This window comes from Triticum urartu, chromosome 3 (assembly GCF_003073215.2).
Source record: "Triticum urartu cultivar G1812 chromosome 3, Tu2.1, whole genome shotgun sequence".
Taxonomy (NCBI): Eukaryota; Viridiplantae; Streptophyta; class Magnoliopsida; order Poales; family Poaceae; genus Triticum; species Triticum urartu.
In genome coordinates, this window is record NC_053024.1 from 519195203 (window position 1) to 519212475 (window position 17273).

Below are 17273 nucleotides of genomic sequence, written 5' to 3' on the forward strand. Positions count from 1 at the left end.
ATAGCAAGTAAATATAAAGTAGGGGCTGTTTAGATGAAGACACAACTAAATTAGTTTTAGTAAAGAGCTTTTGTCAACAAGAAGGTTATTTGTCCCTAGGCAATCGATAACTAGACCGGTAATCATTATTGCAATTTTATTTGAGGGAGAGGCATAAGCTAACATACTTCCTCTACTTGGATCATATGCACTTATGGTTGGAACTCTAGCAAGCATCCGCAACTACTAAAGATTCATTAAGGTAAAACCCAACCATAGCATTAAAGCATCAAGTCCCCTTTATCCCATACGCAAACAACCTACTTACTCGGGTCTGTGCTTCTGTCACTCACGCCACCCACCATAAGCAAATCATACACATATTGCAAACCCTACAGCGGGAATTCCTCATGCTTGCGCGACACGGAGAGCACCATAGGACAACACCAATAATAAAACATACAACTCAAACCAATCACGATCATCAAATAGCCATTAGGACAAAACAGATCTACTCAAACATCATAGGATAGCCATACATCATTGGGAAATAATATATAGCGTTGAGCACCATGTTTAAGTAGATATTACAGCGGGTAAGAGAGAGGTTACACCGCTGCATAGAGGGGGGAAGAGTTGGTGATGATGGCGGTGAAGTTGTTGGTGAAGATCGCGGTGATGATGATGGCCGCCGGTGGCACTCCGGTGCCACCGGAAGCGAGGGGGAGAGAGCCCCCATCCTTCTTCTTCTTCCTTGACCTCCTCCCTAGATGGGAGAAGGGTTTCCCCTCTGGTCCATGGCCTCCATGGCGTGGGAGGGGCGAGAGCCCCTCTGAGATTGGATCTATCTCTCTGTCTCTCTCTGGTTCTGCGTTCTCTCCTGGCTCTGTTTCACCATTTCGCGTATATATGGAGATCCGTAACTCCGATTGGCCTGAAACCTTCGCCGTGATTTTTTTTTCCGAATATTAGCTTTCTTGCGGTAAAAGAAGAGCGTCAACCGCCGTTCGGTGGGCTCATGAAGGTAGGGGCGCGCCCTAGGGGGGGCCCTGTCTCGTGACCACCTCGGGCACTGGTTCACGCTGATTTTCCTTCCGAATTTTCCATATTTTCCAAAAATAAGCTCCATCCGTTTTTATCCCGTTTGGACTCTATTTGATATGAATATTCTGCGAAACCAAAAACATGCAACAGACAGGTACTGGCACTGGGCACTGGATCGATATGTTAATCCCAAAAATAATATAAAAAGTTGCCAAAAAGTATATGAAAGTTGAATAATATTGGCATGGAACAATAAAAAATTATGGATACGACGGAGATGTATCAGCATCCCCAATCTTAATTCCTGCTCGTCCTCGAGTAGGTAAATGATAAAAAAGATAATTTTTGATGTGGAATGTTACCTAGCATAATCTTGATCATAAGTCTAATCATGGCATGAATATTAAGATACGAGTGATTCAAAGCAATAATCTATCCTTTGACATAAAAATAATAATACTTCAAGCATACCAACCGAGCAATTATGTCTTATTGAAATAACATAGCCAAAGAAAGCTCATCCCTACAAAATCATATAGTTTGGCTATGCTCCATCTTCACCACACAAAGCATTCACATCATGCACAACCCCGATGACAAGCCAATCAATTGTTTCATACTTTTGACGTTCTCAAACCTTTTCAATTTTCACGCAATACATGAGCGTGAGCCATGGACATAGCACTATAGGTGGAATAGAATGGTGGTTGTGGAGAAGACAAAAAGGAGAAGATAGTCTCACATCAACTAGGCGTATCAACGGGCTATGGAGATGCCCATCAATAGATATCAATGTGAGTGAGTAGGGATTGCCATGCAACGGATGCACTAGAGTTATAAGTGTATGAAAGCTCTAACTGAAACTAAGTGGGTGTGCATCCAACTTGCTTGCTCATGAAGACCTCGGGCATTTGAGGAAGCCCATCATCGGAATATACAAGCCAAGTTCTATAATGAAAATTCCCACTAGTATATGAAAGTGATAACTCAAGAGACTCTCTATATGAAGAACATGGTGCTACTTTGAAGCACAAGTGTGGAAAAAGGATAGTAGCATTGTCCCTTTTAAATTTTTACTTTTTTGGCCTTTATTTTTTATGGCCTTTCTCTTTTTTTGGGACAATGCTCTATTGAATGATGATCATCACATTTCTATTTACTTACAACTCAATATTACAACTCGATACTAGAACAAAGATATGACTCTATATGAATGCCTCCGGCAGTGTACCGGGATGTGCAATGATCTAGTGTAGCAATGACATCAAAGAAACGGACAAGCCATGAAAACATCATGCTAGCTATCTTACGATCATGCAAAGCAATATGACAATGATGCTCAAGTCATGTATATGATGATGATGGAAGTTGCATGGCAATATATCTCGGAATGGCTATGGAAATGCCATGATAGGTAGGTATGGTGGCTGTTTTGAGGAAGGTATATGGTGGGTTTATGGTACCGGCGAAAGTTGCGCGGTACTAGAGAGGCTAGCAATGGTGGAAGGGTGAGAGTGCGTATAATCCATGGACTCAACATTAGTCATAAAGAACTCACATACTTATTGCAAAAATCTATTAGTCATCAAAACAAAGTACTACGCGCATGCTCCTAGGGGGATAGATTGGTAGGAAAAGACCACCGCTCGTCCCCGACTGCCACGCATAAGGAAGACAATCAATAAACACCTCATGCTCTGACTTCGTTACATAACGGTTCACCATACGTGCATCCTACGAGACTTGCAAACCTCAACACAAGTATTTATCAATTTCACAATTACTCGACTAGCATGACTATAATATCACCATCTTTATATCGCAAAACTATTGCAAGGAATCAAACATATCATATTCAGCGATCTACAAGTTTATGTAGGATTTTATGACTAACCATGTGAATGACCAGTTCCTGTCATCTCTCTAAATAGATATAAGTTAAGCACGAGAGTTTAATTCTTTATACAAAATATATTCCCATTCTCTAACAAATATAAGTGAAGCAAAAGAGCATTCTACAAATGGCGGTTGTCTATGTAAAGAGAAACAGGCAATCCAAACTTCAAATGATATAAGTGAAGCACATGAAGCATTCTATAAAGCCATACTCAAAAGATATAAGTGAAGTGCAAAGAGCATTCTATAAATCAACCAAGGACTATCTCATACCAGCATGGTGCAAAAAAAGAAAAATAAAAACCTAAATGCAAAACACGCTCCAAGACTTGCACATATCGCATGAACGAAAAAAAATCCAAAAATGTACCGATACTTGTTGAAGAAAGAGGGGATGCCTCCCCAGCATCCCCAAGCTTAGACGCTTGAGTCTCCTTGAATATTTACTTGGGGTGCCTCGAGCATCCCCAAGCTTTATCTCTTGCCTCTCTTCCTTCTTCTCACATCGAGACCTTCTCAATCATCGAACACTTCATCCACACAAAACTTCAACAGAAAACTCGGTAAGATCCGTTAGTATAATAAAGCAAATCACTACTCTAAGTACTGTTGCAAACCAATTCATATTTTTTTGCATTGTGTCTACTGTAATATAATTTTTTCATGGCTTAATCCACTGATATAATTTGATAGTTTCATCAAAACAAGCAAACTATGCATCAAAAACAGAATCTGTCTAAAACAGAACAATCTGTAGCAATCTGAACATTCACCATACTTCTGATACTTGAAAAATTCTACCAAAATTAGGAAATATATAAAAAATTATAGGAAGACAGTGCAAAAAGAAGCAGAACCATTCGACGTTCCAGCTAAAAATGTAAATCGCGCACTACAGCCAAAGTTTCTGTCCTGCACCGTACTATAACATCCCAAATTTTCAATTTGGAATGTTATACATTAGATCATCACTGCATACCATATTTTATTTTGCATTTTGGTTGATCCTAGAAATTCTACGCAACTCAATGACCCACGGAGAGAGTTGGGGATTTCGTTATTTTCATATTTGAGTTTTCTCAAAATTTGAGAATAGGATCATTTGATTTTATTTATTTGATCATCAATTATTTCTATTACAAAAATATGAGAGAGGGAATAAAATAAATTTCCCAAAATAAAGAAATATTGAGGATTTAATAATAAAATCAAATAGGATTTTATTTCGGAGTTTTTCGGTGTTTTATTTGAATTTATGAAAAATGTGCGTTTTTCAAAATTGCATTTAAGTCCCAAATAAATGTTCACCTTGTGCGGCTTGATTTTAGAAGCCCGTGAAAATTTATTTCGGAATTTTTGGAGTCCGTAGAGTATTTAATTTTATTTTTCTTCTGCGCATAATTAATTAAAAAAAAACGAACCGACCTACGGGCCGTGTCCGACTAGGACTCCGGCCCGCCAGGGCTTTATAAGCCGGGGCAGCCCACCCGGGGCAAACCCTAGCCGCCAGCCCCGGCTCAAGCCCCGTGCCCCGCCACCACCCGCGCCGCCCGCCGACGCCGCCGCCGCACGCCGCCCGAGGTTCCCCGCCGGCTCGTTTTCCGTGCCGCCGTTTTTTTTCGAAAAACCGTCGGTTTTTCGTCGGTTTTTTTAGATTTGGTTTTTTAAATAGATCGGTTTTTCCGGTTTATTTAAATAGCGAGCGTTCATCCGTTTGTTCATTCCAGCGAACGTTCGTCATTTTTCTTTTTTCTCGGATTAAATTCGCGATTTTTCTGATCGCGATTCCTGATCTGATTTTCGTTTTAGTATAACTTTTCGCTCGTTTATCAGAATCAGGCGATTCAAGCGCCTGGAGTTTCGTCTCGAAACCCTCTATCCGTTTAACCAACTTAAACAAGTTTTTGCTACTGTAAAATTTGCCCTAGATCCAGATTAGTAGAACGAAGTTGTTTTCTTTCGCCGTTTGACTTTCGTTGCTTCGTTTGATTTGATTCTTTTTGCCAACCGGAGTTCTTAAGTTGAACCTTCTGGTTAGATCTCTTATTTGAGTTTTACCCGTGCATTAGATGAGTACTTATTGTATGCTTGTTTTTTTGTTTGCGATAGAGTACCCGGAGTGCGCCGCCTGTTACTTCGAATCTCTAGGTTTCCCGGATCATCAGCAAGGCAAGTAACACTTTGATCATACCTTTTCTACTACCCAGTTTTATTGCATTAGATCAACCCTCACACATTGCATGGTTAGGATCTAAATAAATTGTGGGATGGGAAGTAGATGAGGTAGTACCTATTACCTGTTTATTATCAAACCTTTGGGAGTTACTTCTACGTTTGCTTATTATGCCATGCTATGCTAGTAGACGTGGATTGGGTGAGTGATATCCATGACAGATGTGAGTTTGTTAGTTAATGGTTTATCTAAGGTGGCAACTTAAACGCACATTTGGGTGGATTGAGGTACCTGGGTATTCCAGGATTGCCTGTCTAGGCACCTGGGTAGACCAGGATTGCCTGTTTTTTATGGACCGCCACCCAGGCTCAAAGGGACCATGAGACTATTCATACTAGAAACTTCCGTGTGCAGCCACAAGCTATTATGGGCTCTAGCATAGTTGACTAAGTCGTGCGAACTCTTAAAGTGGTAGACTAGCAGATGTAGGGGATGTAGGTGGTACGGTCTACCCGATTGTAAGGTGCTAGCGCTTCTGAAAGACTATGTCTCGGTCATCCGTCTTCTCAAACACCATGTAGTGCGAGAAACCTAACGGAGGCGATTGAGTATTGTGGGGAAAAGTGCGCAAACCTCTGCAGAGTGTAATAAACTAATCATGATTAGCCGTGTCCCTGGTTATGGACATCTTGAGTATCTAGTACCTGGATTATCATGTGAATCTCAACATGTTACTCTAAATTAATTTTGTTGGGTTATGTTTAATGATGATGCTTAATTGGGATTGAGAATGCTGTCAACCATTCTCAATGTTTAACAACTACCATGATAGTTAAATAAATCTATTCCTTTGAAGTAGGGAAAAATTGGCTTTACGCAAAACAGTAACCATAGTGCTTTCCACCAGCCAAATATGCATATAGTATAGCTGTTTCATTCCATTACTCTCTATGTGTTACCTTGCCAGCATATTCCATGTGCTGACCCGTTTTCGGGCTGCAACGTTAATGTTGCAGACTTTTCAGACGATGATTAAGGAGTTTTAGGTCGTGGTTCTATACTCAGTGATGCCGTTGGAGTTGATGGACTCACTTATCTTCCAAGCCTTCCGTTGTTATCGTTATTAGAAGGCCTTAAGCCATATTTATTGTAATAAGTTCTTTTTTGAGACACTCGATGTAATAAGTGTGTGATTGCTACTCTGCTATAAATCCTCCGAGTACTGTGTGGTGTCAGCATTACTGATCCAGGGATGACACCGGAGCACAGAGATCAGACTGTTTGAGGTCTGGTTGCTACAGAGATGGTATCAGAGCACACGCTGACTGTAGGCCACGACCACTAAGCTAAAAGACCTAGATCACTATTCACTCTCTTCTCTTCTGACTTCTCATCTTTTCTACTCTTTTAGGATGGCGGATGCAAGGAACAAGTTCACGCAACCGGATGAAGATACACCCTTTGGACGTCACTTGAAGGAAGTCACTAGATACCTGAACATAGGAGTACCAAGCTTCACCGAAACCTACAACTCCACTTTACCTGAAGAAGAGCGCTGGATGATTCAAGTTCAAGTTCCAGGAAGGACGTTCTTGCCAGTCACTGAGCCCATAGAGTTTTCTTTTGATGCACCAACTTGGAGTCTAGGAAAGAGCATGGCAGCTCACATCGCCATGGGACGCATTGGAGAAGTCTACCGCAATGATCTCAAGGATACTATCTACCAGATTTGTGGGCGCCGAGATGAACACTGGGAGATGATCAGCACCAGGAAGGATAGATCAATCGCAACTTTTATCCAGGAGCTAAACCAACACATTCGACGACAGGAGAACCAGATGTGCGCCGACATGATAGATCTGAAGAAGGCTAAGACTAGAATCAAGGAACTGGAGGAAGAACTCAAGGCTACACGTGAAGGTTATGAAGAGGAAATTGAAGTATTGGTGGAGAAGAATGACAACCTGATCAAGAAGATTGGAATATTTATGGGAGGCCCTATGCCAGTAGAGGAAGACGAAGAACCCAAGGAGATTAGCCCGGAAGACTACATCATCATCGACGGCACCGATTCGGATCTAGATAGTAGCGATGATGACTATGTTGATGAAGCTGGAGTAGATATCATGGAGTCTGCAACCGAAGAATATTTCTAGTAGACCACCTCATCAGTAGTAGTAGTCCACCATGTAAATATAGTAGTCTGAGCACTTTTGCGATAGATAGATCGATTGTATGCCCTTGTTTGATTGAATGCAGTGAATTGTTTGCTTTTGCCTCATGTGCATATGGGCAGTGTTTTCTCTTTAGACCCCCTCTATTCTTACACCTCATCTTTTCTAAACCCTCAGATGCCTCCGAGACGTGACCCCGGATTTGCCTTTCCACCGGAGCTCACCCAGTTGATCCAGCAACAGAACACATTGATGCAGCTGCTAGTCCAGAATCAGAATCAAGGGAACAACAACAACAACCCACCACCACCACCACCTGTTGATCATTTAGCCCGTTTTCTTAGGCTGAATCCGCCGGTGTTTTCCAGTAGCACCGAGCCGATAGTAGCAGATGATTGGCTCCGCAAGACAGCTAGGGAGTTGACCACAGCAGGATGCACAGATGCGGAGAAGGTGAAGTTTGCCGCACATCAGTTAGAAGGACCCGCAGCATCATGGTGGGAGAATTTCACAGCCACTTTCCCAGTCGACACTGTCACATGGGACCAATTTCAGTAGGCTTTTCGTATTGCACGTGTTTCATCAGGAGCTATGGCCATGAAGAGCATGATTTTCGCAACTTACGCCAAGGAGGACGGACAGTTGGCCAGTATGTGGAGGACTTTAGTAAGTTAGCACGTTATGCCCCAGATGACGTCGCTACGGATGCAGCTAAGCAGGAGAAGTTTCCGGAAGGACTGAATGATGAGTTGAGCATGCAGTTGATGGTAGCAACCTTCAACAACTACCAGGAGTTGGTAGATCGTGCTCTTATGATTGAAGGGAAGCAGTAGCAAATTGAGAATCGCAAGAGGAAGTATGGACAAGGGAAGTACAATTCAGGAGCTCAGTAGAAGCCACGTTTTACACCTAGACCAGGAGGAAATTTTCAGCATACTCATGGAGGAGGTAGCTCGCACAATCACAATGGCACCAAGAATGGTAATGGCAATGGAGGAAGCAACGGCCAGAACCGCACCAACCCATCAACCCCAGCCAAGAAGGACCTGAGCCAAGTCACTTGCTTTAAGTGTCAGAAGACCGGACATTATGCCAATGAATGTCCTGAAGGCCAAAATGGCAATGGAAGTTCTGGGAAGAAGCCGAACCCTTTCAACAGGGGACAGGTGAACCACGTTAGCGTGGAGGAGGTTGAAGCTTAGCCCGATGCAGTAATAGGTAAGTTTTTGGTTAAGTCATTTACTGCACTCGTTCTTTTTGATACTGGTGCATCGCATTCATACATCTCAAGGGGATTTGTGGATAAGTATAACCTATCAACCCAAGCCCTTAGGTCACCCATGTTAGTAACCTCGCCTGGAGCAGAGTATGTGGCTAGCCTATGGTGTGATCGGTTATCATTAAGGATTGGTAACTATATTTTTCCCTCAGACCTAATAGTATTGGAATCCCAAGGATTGGATGTGATATTAGGCATGGATTGGTTATCAAAGTATGAAGGGAATATTGAATGTGCTAGTAAGTCAATTTTGCTTACCACCCCAGAAGGGAGAAGGATCAAGTATGTATCCCTGCATGTGCCAAAGAGGACTCAAGTAAATTGCCTAACAGGAGTTGTGCAGGAGGAAGTACCAGTGGTAAGGGATTTCCCTGAAGTATTTCCAGAGGAGTTGCCAGGCATGCCACCGGATAGAGATATTGAGTTTTTGATTGAGCTATTGCCAGGCACAGGGCCAATATCAAAGAGACCATATAGGATGCCAGCAAAGGATTTGGTGGAAATTAAGAAGTAGATTAAGGAGTTACTGGATAAGGGATATATCCGCCCAAGTTCTTTGCCTTGGGGATTGCCAGTACTTCTAGTGGAGAAGAAGGATGGATCGTTAAGGATGGTTGTTGATTATCGAGGATTGAACGAAGTAACGATCAAGAACAAGTACCCACTACCAATGATTAATGATCTATTTGATCGATTGCAAGGAGCTAAGGTATTTTCCAAGATCGATCTGCGATCAGGGTACCACCAGTTGAAGATTCGAGAACAGGATATTCTGAAGACAACTTTTACCACTAGATATGGGCTGTACGAGTATACCGTTATGTCATTTGGTCTGACTAATGCACCTGCCTATTTTATGAACATGATGAACAAAGTGTTTATGGAGTTTTTGGATAAGTTCGTCGTAGTGTTCATTGATGATATCCTGGTTTATTCGAAGAATGAAGAGGAGCATAAGGAGCATTTGCGTTTGGTACTTGGAAAGCTCAGAGAACATCAATTATATGCCAAGTTCAGCAAATGTGAGTTTTGGTTGAAGGAAGTAGGATTCCTCGGACACGTTATATCTGGAGAAGGTATAGCAGTTGATCCCACTAAAGTTGATACCGTGACCAAGTGGGAAGCCCCAACAACAGTTGGAGAGATCCGGAGTTTTCTTGGACTCGCAGGATACTACCGGAGATTTATTGAGAATTTCTCAAAGATTGCGAAGCCTATGACTGAGTTGTTAAAGAAAGATACCAAGTTCATATGGATGGAGGAATGTGAGGCTAGTTTCCAGGAGTTGAAGAAACGTTTGGTTACCTCACCAGTGTTGATTTTGCCAGACCAGACCAAAGATTATGAGGTGTATTGCGACGCTTCACGTCGAGGACTTGGAGCAGTACTTATGCAGGAAGGGAGAGTTGTTTCATATGCCTCAAGACAACTGAAGCCTCATGAGTTGAATTATGCCACGCATGATTTGGAGTTAGTAGCCGTAGTGCATGCTTTGAAAACATGGAGGCATTTCCTCATTGGAAACCATTGTGAGGTGTACACGGATCATAAGAGTTTGAAGTACATTTTCACACAGAAGGAGTTGAATCTCAGACAAAGGAGATGGTGGAGCTCATCAAGGATTATGATATGAGATTGCATTATCATCCCGGAAAGGCTAATGTAGTAGCTGACGCATTAAGCCGTAAGAGCCACGTCAATACGTTAATGACGGGAGAAATACCCAAGGAGTTAGCAGAAAATCTTCGTGAACTATGTTTGGAAATAGTTCCGAGAGGCTATGTAGCAGCATTGGAGATTCAGTCAACATTGATGGATAGAATCAGAGAAGCTCAAAAGACTGACAAGGAGATTGCCGCTATAAAGGAGAAACTGAGCAAAGGAAAAGCTAAGGGATTTCGTGAGGATGAACACGATACCCTATGGTTTGAAGACCGCGTTTACGTGCCCAATGACCCGGAGATCAGGAAGTTGATACTGCAAGAGGCACACGATTCACTGTATTCAATTCACCCAGGAAATACCAAGATGTATTTGGATCTGAGGGATATTTTCTGGTGGACCGGAATGAAGAAGGATATTGCGAAGTATGTAGCAGTTTGTGATGTATGTCAAAGAGTAAATGCAGAGCATCAGAAGCCAGCAGGATTGTTACAACCATTGCCGATACCCTATTGGAAGTGAGATAAGTTAGGCATGGAGTTTATCACGGGATTGCCCAGGACTCGTTCAGGCTATGACTCGATTTGGGTTGTAGTTGATCGATTGACGAAAGTAGCTCATTTCATCCCGGTAAAGACCACTTACACCAGTGCTAAGTTGGCAAAGATATACATGACCAGGATCGTATGTTTGCATGGAGTTCCAAGGAGTATCGTATCAGATAGAGGAACCCAGTTTACCTCAAAGTTCTGGAAGCAGTTGCATGAAACTTTGGGTACCAGGCTAGAATTCAGTACAACTTTTCATCCACAGACAGATGGACAGACCGAGAGAGTCAATCAGATTTTGGAGGATATGCTGAGAGCTTGTGCGCTAGATTATGGATCTAGTTGGGATGATAATTTGCCATATGCAGAGTTCTCTTACAACAACAGTTACCAAACCAGTTTAAAGATGGCCCCTTTCGAAGCCTTGTACGGAAGGAGGTGCAGGACACCGTTGTCATGGGACGAAGTTGGAGACCGCCAGTTGTTTGGACCTGACTTGATTAAAGAGTCTGAACAGAAGGTGAAGTTAATTCGCGATAGGCTCAAGGTAGCCCAGTCCAGACAGAAAAGTTATGCAGATTCTAAACGTAAGGAGACAGTTTACGAAGTCGGAGATAGAGCTTATCTTCGAGTATCTCCACTTCGGGGAACAAAGCGTTTTGGAGTTAAAGGGAAGTTAGCGCCATGATTTGTAGGACCATATCGAGTTTTGGAGCGTTGGGAGAAGTGGCCTATAAGTTGGAATTGCCCGAAGGATTGTCAAGAGTTCATGATGTGTTCCACGTTTCTCAGTTAAAGAAATGTCATGCGGAGATGGCTGACATACCGTTGAGAGACACAGTGCCTTTGGAAACTATTCAGTTGGATAACGATTTGACGTACGAGGAGAAACCAATTAAGATCCTCGAGTTTGCCAGCCGAGTTACTCGCAGCAAGGTTATCAAGTTTTGCAAAGTTCAGTGGAGCCACCACACAGAGGATGAAGCCACCTGGGAGCGAGAGGAAGATTTGTTCAAGGACCACCCTCACCTATTTTCTAGCCAACTCGAATCTCAAGGGCGAGATTCATCTTAAGGGGGGTAGGTTTGTAACATCCCAAATTTTCAATTTGGAATGTTATACATTAGATCATCACTGCATACCATATTTTATTTTGCATTTTGATTGATCCTAGAAATTCTACGCAACTCAATGACCCACGGAGAGAGTTGGGGATTTCGTTATTTTCATATTTGAGTTTTCTCAAATTTTGAGAATAGGATCATTTGATTTTATTTATTTTATCATCAATTATTTCTATTACAAAAATATGAGAGAGGGAATAAAATGACTTTCCCAAAATAAAGAAATATTGAGGATTTAATAATAAAATCAAATAGGATTTTATTTCGGAGTTTTATTTGAATTTAGGAAAAATGTGCATTTTTCGAAATTGCATTTAAGTCCTAAATAAATGTTCACCTTGTGCGGCTTGATTTTAGAAGCCCGTGAAAATTTATTTCGGAATTTTTGGAGTCCGTTTAGTATTTCTTTTTATTTTTCTTCTGCGCGTAATTAATTAAAAAAACGAACCGACCTATGGGCCGTGTCCGACTAGCACTCCGGCCCGCCAGGGCTTTATAAGCCGGGGCAGCCCACCCAGGGCAAACCCTAGCCGCCAGCCCCGCCTCGAGCCCCGTGCCCCCCGCCACCCGTGCAGCCGCCCGCCGCCGCCGCGCCGCCTCGCCGCCTCACCGCCGTGCCGCCGCCGCCTCGCCGCCTCGCCGCCCGAGGTTCGCCGCCGCCTCGTTTTCCGTGCCACCATTTTTTTTCTTCGAAAAACCGTCGGTTTTTCGTCGGTTTTTTAGATTCGGTTTTTTAAATAAATCGGTTTTTCCGGTTTATTTAAATAGCGAGCGTTCGTCCGTTCGTTCGTTCCAGTGAACGTTCGTCGTTTTTATTTTTTCTCGGATTAAATCCGCGATTTTTCTGATCGCGATTCCTGATCCGATTTTCGTTTTAGTATAACTTTTCGGTCGTTTATCGGAATGAGGCGATTCAAGCGCCTGGAGTTTCGTCTCGAAACCCTCTATCCGTTTAACCAACTTAAACAAGTTTTTGCTACTATAAAATTTGCCCTAGATCCAGATTAGTAGAACGAAGTTGTTTTCTTTCGCTGTTTGACTTTCGTTGCTTCGCTCGATTTGATTCTTTTTGCCAACCGGAGTTCTTAAGTTGAACCTTCTGGTTAGATCTCTTATTTGAGTTTTACCCGTGCATTAGATGAGTACTTATTGTATGCTTGTTTGTTTGTTTGCGATAGAGTACCCGAAGTGCGCCGCCTGTTATTTCGAATCTCTAGGTTTCCCGGATCATCAGCAAGGCAAGTAACACTTTGATCATACCTTTTCTACTACCCAGTTTTATTGCATTAGATCAACCCTCACACATTGCATGGTTAGGATCTAAATAAATTGTGAGATGGGAAGTAGATGAGGTAGTACCTATTACCTGTTTATTATCAAACCTTTGGGAGTTACTTCTACGTTTGCTTATTATGCCATGCTATGCTAGTAGACGTGGATTGGGTGAGTGATATCCATGAGAGATGTGAGTTTGTTAATTAATGGTTTATCCAAGGTGGCAACTTAAACACACATCTGGGTGGATTGAGGTACCTGGGTATTCCAGGATTGCCTGTCTAGGCACCTGGGTAGACCAGGATTGCTTGTTTTTTTATGGACCGCCACCCAGGCTCAAAGGGACCATGAGACTATTCATACTAGAAACTTCCGTGTGCAGCCACAAGCTATTATGGGCTCTAGCATAGTTGACTAAGTCGTGCGAACTCTTACAGTGGTAGACTAGCAGATGTAGGGGATGTAGGTGCTACGGTCTACCCGATCGTAAGGTGCTAGCGCTTCTGAAAGACTATGTCTCGGTCATCCGTCTTCTCAAACACCATGTAGTGTGAGAAACCTAACGAAGGCGATCGAGTCTTGTGGGGAAAAGTGCGCAAACCTCTGCAGAGTGTAATAAACTAATCATGATTAGCCGTGTCCCCGGTTATGGACATATTGAGTATCTAGTACCTGGATTATCATGTGAATCTCAACATGTTACTCTAAATTAATTTTGTTGGGTTATGTTTAATGATGATGCTTAATTGGGATTGAGAATGCTGTCAACCATTCTCAATGTTTAACAACTACCATGATAGTTAAATAAATCTATTCCTTTGAAGTAGGGAAAAATTGGCTTTACGCAAAACAGTAACCATAGAGCTTTCCACCAGCCAAATATGCATATAGTATAGCTGTTTCATTCCATTACTCTCTATGTGTTACCTTTCCAGCATATTCCATGTGCTGACCCGTTTTCGGGCTGCAACGTTAATGTTGCAGACTTTTCAGACGACAATTAAGGAGTTTTAGGTCGTGGTTCTATACTCAGTGATGCCGTTGGAGTTGATGGACTCACTTATCTTCCAAGCCTTCCGCTGTTATCGTTATTAGATGGCCTTAAGCCATATTTATTGTAATAAGTTCTCTTTTGAGACACTCGATGTAATAAGTGTGTGATTGCTACTCTGCTATAAATCCTCCGAGTACTGTGTGGTGTCAGCATTACTGATCCAGGGATGACACCGGAGCACAGAGATCAGACTGTTTGAGGTCTGGTCGCTACACGTACAAACCATCAAGCAAATGTAAACATCCTAAAGGCAAACCTTGGCACATTATTTTTATAATACAATGGAATTTTACAAGGGGATAATTATTTTTGTTGAAAGGTTTCTGTAATTAAGATTCACAAAGTTCCCATGGGCATGAACAAAGTTCAAGGACGTCCCCCACTTTCAAAATGCTCATCTCTCTCACTTTCACTTTTATTTTAGAAAAAGTTTTGGGTTCCCCTCTTTATTTTTGTTGTTTTTAAACTATATGAAAGCACTCATCAGAAATAAATGACTCTCTAAAACTTCTGGCTTGTCTCCCTGGCAGCGCTTTCTTTAAAGCCATTAAGCTAGGCATATAGTGCTAGAGTAGTGAATCCACCCGGATCCCAAGGTATATCAAAGCCAATTTTAATTAACAATGATTTGTAATTTAGTAGCAAGCACAAAGTAAAATATATCATGTGACAACGAAGTCTAACTCTCTTCCTATGCACCGGCATGTCATAAAAGAACGATTCATGCACACAAAGTAAAGGCCAATGCATAGTATAAACAGTTTCTTGCAATTTTATCGTATTGGAAACATAGAGAGGTGGAGATATAGTTCCTCTCTCATAATAATTGCAAGTAGGAGCAGCAAGCACACGCATATTATATTCATCAAAATCATCATGTGTAGTAATAAAAGGCAACCCATCAATATAATCCTTAATAAGTGCAAACTTCTCCGATATAGTGTAGTCGGGAGAATTCAAAAAGATAATAGGACTATCATGTGTGGGTGCAATAGCAACAATTTCATGTTTAACATAAGGAACTATAGCAAGTTCATCTCCATAAGCATAATTCATATTGGCATCTTGGCCACAAGCATCATCAAAAAGGGATATTTCAAGAGAATCAAAGGGATCATAACAATCATCATAGCAACATCCTTCGGTAAGCACGAAGGGAAATTAAACAATGTATGAGTTGAAGAGTTACTCTCATTAGAAGGTGGGCACGGGTAGCTAATCTGCTCTTCCTCCTTTTGTTTCTTCGCTCTCCTCATTATCTTTTTCATCCAATGAGCTCACAGTTTCATCAATTTCTTCTTCCATAGACTCCTGCAAAATATTAGTCTCTTCTTCCATAGACTTCTTCCATAGACAACTACATGATCATGCAAAGCAATATGACAATTATGGAGCGTGTCATAGTAAACAGAACGGTGGAAAGTTGCATGGCAATATATCTCGGAATGGCTATGGAAATGTCATAATAGGTAGGTATGGTGGCTGTTTTGAGGAAGGTATATGGTGGGTGTATGATACCGGCGAAAAGTGCGCGGTATTAGAGAGGCTAGCAATGGTGAAAGGAAGAAAGTGCGTATTATCCATGGACTCAACATTAGTCATAAAGAACTCACAGACTTATTGCAAAAATCTATTAGTTATCAAAACAAAGTATTATGCGCATGCTCCTAGGGGGATATATTGGTAGGAAAAGACCATCGCTCGTCCCCGACCGCCACTCATAAGGAAGACAATCAACAAATACATCATGCTCCGACTTCATCACATAACGGTTCACAATACGTGCATGCTATAGGAATCACAAACTTCAACACAAGTATTTCTCAAATTCACAACTAATCAACTAGCATGACTCTCATATCACCATCTCCATATCTCAAAACAATTATCAAGTATCAAACTTCTCATAGTATTGAACACACTGATAAGATTTTTTTACTAATATTGAATGCCTATCATAATTAAAGCAAATTACCACGCTGTTTTGTAGGACTCTCAAAATAATCTAAAATGCCCAATAATGCCCAAAATAGAATATAATATAGCATGGAACAATCAAAAATTATTGATGTTGGAGACGTATCAAGCATCCCCAAGCTTAATTCCTGCTCGTCCTCGAGTAGGTAAATAATAAAAAAGAATTTTTGATGTGGAATGATACTTGGCATAATTTCAATATAATTCTTATTAATTGTGGCCAAAGAAAGTTATCCCTACAAAATCATATAGTCTGGCTATGCTCTATCTTCACCACACAAAGTATTTAAATCATGCACAACCCCGATGACAAGCCAAGCAATTGTTTCATACTTTTGGTGTTCTCAAACTTTTTCAATCTTCACGCAATACATGAGCGTGAGCCATGGACATAGCACTTTAGGTGGAATAGAATGGTGGTTGTGGAGGAGACAAAAAAGGGGAAAGATAGCCTCACACCAACTAGGCGTATCAACGGGCTATGGAGATGCCCATTAATAGATATCAATGTGAGTGAGTAGGGATTGCCATGCAACAGATGCACTAGAGCAATAAGTATATGAAAGCTCAACAAAAGGAACTAAGTGGGTGTGCATCCAACTCGCTTGCTCACGAAGACCTAGGGCATTCTGAGGAAGCCCATCATTGGAATATACAAGCCAAGTTCTATAATGAAATATTCCCACTAATATATGAAAGTCATAACATAGGAGACTCTCTATCATAAAGATCATGGTGCTACTTTGAAGCACAAGTGTGGTAAAAGGATAGTAGCATTGTCCCTTCTCTCTTTTTCTCTCATTTTTTTATTTGGGCCTTTTCTCTTTTTTTATGGCCTCTTTTTTTAGTCCAGAGTCTCATCCCGACTTGTGGGGGAATCATAGTCTCCATCATCCTTTCCTCACTTGGGACAATGCTCTAAAAATGATGATCATCACACTTTTATTTACTTACAAACAACCAATTACAACTCGATACTTAGAACAAAATATGACTCTATGTGAGTGCCTCCGGCGGTATACCGGGATATGCAATGAATCAAGAGTGACATGTGTGAAAGAATTATGAACGGTGGCTTTGCCACAAAT